Raw genomic sequence first — 3,994 nt, forward strand, 5'->3', positions numbered from 1 at the left:
CTCCTTAATAAAAAAATTAAAATAATGACATCCATGGAATTTAAGTACAATCAAATGATTGCAAATAATAAAACTAAATTATGATGCCCATACAAAATGAGTATGAGCTGGGGAAAGTGAGGGTCACTGAGCTCTGACCAAATACACAGAGGTAATGTCATTCACAGAAACATAATTGGTTTTCTAAAGGCTAATAAGAGAGGGTAATCTCACTGGTAACCATGATAAGGTACCAACTATGGAGAACATAATTTTTTTTTTTTTTAAAGATTTTATTTATTTGACAGAGAGAGACACAGCGAGAGAGGGAACACAAGCAGGGGGAGTGGGAGAGGGAGAAGCAGGCTTCCCGCGGAGCAGGGAGCCCGATGCGGGGCTCGATCCCAGGACCCTGGGATCACGACCTGAGCCGAAGGCAGACTCTTAACGACTGAGCCACCCAGGCGCCCCTATGGAGAACATAATTAACCAAGGGCCCCATCTTCTGCTTTGAAATTAATCTGTGTTTTTTTGTACTAAGTCCATACCTACCATTGGCAGTGGTCAAGGGCTGGGTGCAGCTCTTAAGGGAGCCCTCTTTCTGGGGAATATGGGATGATGACTTTAACCAGAGGATTTTTTTTTTTTTTTACAGATTTTATTTATTTATTTGAGGGAGAGGGAGAGAGACAGAGCATGAGCAGGGTGGAGGAGCAAAGGGAGGGGGAGAAGCAGACACCCCGCCGAGCAGGGAGCCTGACACAGGGCTGGATCCCAGGACCCTGAGATCATGACCTGAGCCGAAGGCAGATGTTTAACTGACTGAGCCACCCTGGTGCCCCTGACCAGAGGATTCTTGAAAGCAGTATTGCCAGACCTTCCTCAGACTACATGGCAATCTAGGATGCTTCCACCCAAACTTTTCTTCCTCTTTCCTTCACTTGGTGTCATATTTGCATTGCAGTCTGACAGCCTCCCAGTGTTTTCACTTTCCCTTCTTACTTTCTATTAGGCAGGCATTTCCTGTAATAATGTCCTTCACATTTAATCCTGCTTCTTGGAAGGCTTGGACTAACATACTCAAAATGACAATGACAAGAAATGGGTATTATATATCTTTTTTGTTAATTAGTAAACTGCAAACAGTGTATCCTGATAATTCTACTGACATGAAGAACATATCTCTTCTTTAAGTGATTACCAGGGTCTTTTTCAAAGATCATTTCACCTTTTATTATAGATTTTGGCTGTCTTAAAATAAGGAAAATGAAATGTATTAGTGGAAAACACATCAGAAAATATTCTGGGCTACTGGGTATGAAAACATTAAACAAATAGGAGGTAAAAATGATAGAATTAGGATAGCAATTAAGGCACGAAGAAAAATACTTACATAAAAATTAGGATCCTATGTTTACATTAACTGCTCACTCACCTGTAACAGCTTTCACTCCATCCATCACTTTACTCAGATCAACTTTTCCACTAGCTATGAAAGGGGATAATTGAGACGTGTAATCAATGTAATGAGCTCCAAAAACATATATAAAGGACTTATGTTGATGGAAAATTCCAGATAAGTTCCATTAATATCATAATTTTATCCAAACTTTCATTAAATCCCTGAATTTCAGGGATTTAAGCTGATCTACAGGGATTTAAGCTGATCTACATATTTGCAAAAAGATGTCTTGGATATTGGAGTTTGCACAAAGAAAAAGGTACTTTTTCCAGTGTTTCTGGATCATTGGTATTGGTTAGCTATCTGGTAATCCTTCAGGTGTTGCCATGAGCCGTGAGTGCCACAGCTCATATAGGAACCACTAATGCAAACTAGGGTGTTAAATGATTGCATCCTGGAGTATGTAGTGCATGAGCAAGTTAAAATATCAGACTTTAACTTAAAGGAAAGGGGAATGCATAGAAAGAGCCTTCTACATGGAAGAGAGTCTGAGAAATGTAAACAAAACAAAACAACCCACCAAAAACCTAGGCACAATATATACAATGTATATAGATAAGCAATGTATGGGGAACCATAGTCAGTTCAGCATGAAGAATGAAGTATGGATTTGGAAGAGGAACGTTTATATAAGAGAGGCAGGTTGGGCTCAGATTATTGAGGGATTTGTAAGCTATTTTAAGAAGCTTAGCCTTTATCTACTGGGCTAATAGAATCATAGTGGGGTTATAAGTTCAGGAATGATATGGACCAATTTGCATTTTGACATTCTTTAATTTTAAATTATAATTACTTTTATTATTACAAAATTACATTTGTATTGAAATAAAGATAGGGTGATGTCATCAAGATGGTGACATAGGTTGTTCCCAACTTCAGTCCCCCTCACAAAAAGATCATCTTGCCAGTATCCACAGACAAGACACCATTATGAAAATCCCAGAATACGGTGGTGAGGCTGAAGCACCTCCTTGAACTACAGAGACTGAGAAGGACTGCTTTAGAAGGGTAAGAGAATTGGCTATACTCTAACTGTACTCCCCCTCTCTGAGGCTGATACAGTGCTGCACTGAGAGGGCTTCCCAAAGCTATAGTTTCTCTGGTGGGAGAAAGAGAGCCCAAGGCATTCATCTAGCTCCTCCAGAGTTGTGGGTTGCTTCCTGGAAGGCCCACTTGGGTCTTGTCCCATAGGTATTGTGGGAGGAATCCGTGGGACTTGACCATTGGAGATCAGACTGAGATGGGGAAAAGGAGCATGGCTTATAGCAACCAGCACTTGGATCTTAGGCAGACTGTGTTTTTCCTAGCAGCAGTGCCTGAGTAGATATCCTAGACAATGGCTTTGCCCATCTGCACAGCCAAGCTGGTGGCCCCTCTTGCCAGGGAACTCTGCCTGATTTGGGTCCCCAGACAATAAGACATCCTGGCCTTGGTGCCTGTTCTGCCACCTCACCCAGGTGAGGAAACAAATTCATGGCTCCTGCCTACTGCTGAGGTAGCCCTCTGTCCCACCTGACCAGGAAGCCTATTGAGAGCATTCCAGAGACTGTCCCTCTTGCAGCAGTGCCTGAGTGAAGAGCCCAGACATTGGCTCTGTCCATCTGCAGACAAACCCACATCTAACATCATACTCAATAGTGAAAGGTTGAAACACTTTTCTCTAAAATCAGGAATAAAACAAGGGTGCTCATGCTCACCACTTCTATTCAACATAGTACTGTAATTCTTAGCCAGAACAATTAGGTAAGGAAAAGAAATAAAATCATCAGAACCAGAAAGGAAGAGTAAAATTGTCTCTATTTGCAGATGACATTATTTTATTTTATTTTTATTTATTTATTTATTTTTTTAAAGATTTTATTTATTTGACAGAAAGAGACACAGCGAGAGAGGGAACACAAGCAGGGGGAGTGGGAGAGGGAGAAGCAGGCTTCCCGCTGAGCGGGGAGCCCAATGCGGGGCTCGATCCCGGGACTCCAGGATCATGACCTGAGCCGAAGGCAGTCGCTTAACCAACTGAGCCACCCAGGCGCCCCTGTAGATGACATTATTTTATATACAGAAAATCTTGGAGACTCAACCAAAAAAAAAAAAAAAAAACCTGTTAGATTTAATCAATGAATTCAGTAGATGTAGGATACAAAATCAACATACAAAAATCAGTGGTGTTTCCAAAAACAGACACATAGATTCAATGGAATAGAGAATAGAGAGCCCAGAAATGGACCCTCAACTCTATGGTCAACTAATCTTCGACAAAGCAGGAAAGAATGTCCAATGGGAAAAAGTCTCTTCAACAAATGGTGTTAGGCAAATTGGACAGCCACATGCAGAAGAATGAAACTGGACCATTTCCTTACATCACACACAAAAATAGACTCAAAATGATCGAAAGACCTCAATGTGAGACAGGAGTCCATCAAAATCCTAAAGGAGAACACAGGCAACAACTTCTTCGACCTCAGCCGCAGGAACTTCTTCCTAGAAACATTGCCAAAGGCAAGGGAAGCAAGGGCAAAAATGAACAATTGGGAGTTCATCAAGATAAGAAGC

This window comes from Leptonychotes weddellii, chromosome 15 (assembly GCF_054177405.1).
Source record: "Leptonychotes weddellii isolate Sample4059 chromosome 15, ASM5417740v2, whole genome shotgun sequence".
Lineage (NCBI taxonomy): Eukaryota > Metazoa > Chordata > Mammalia > Carnivora > Phocidae > Leptonychotes > Leptonychotes weddellii.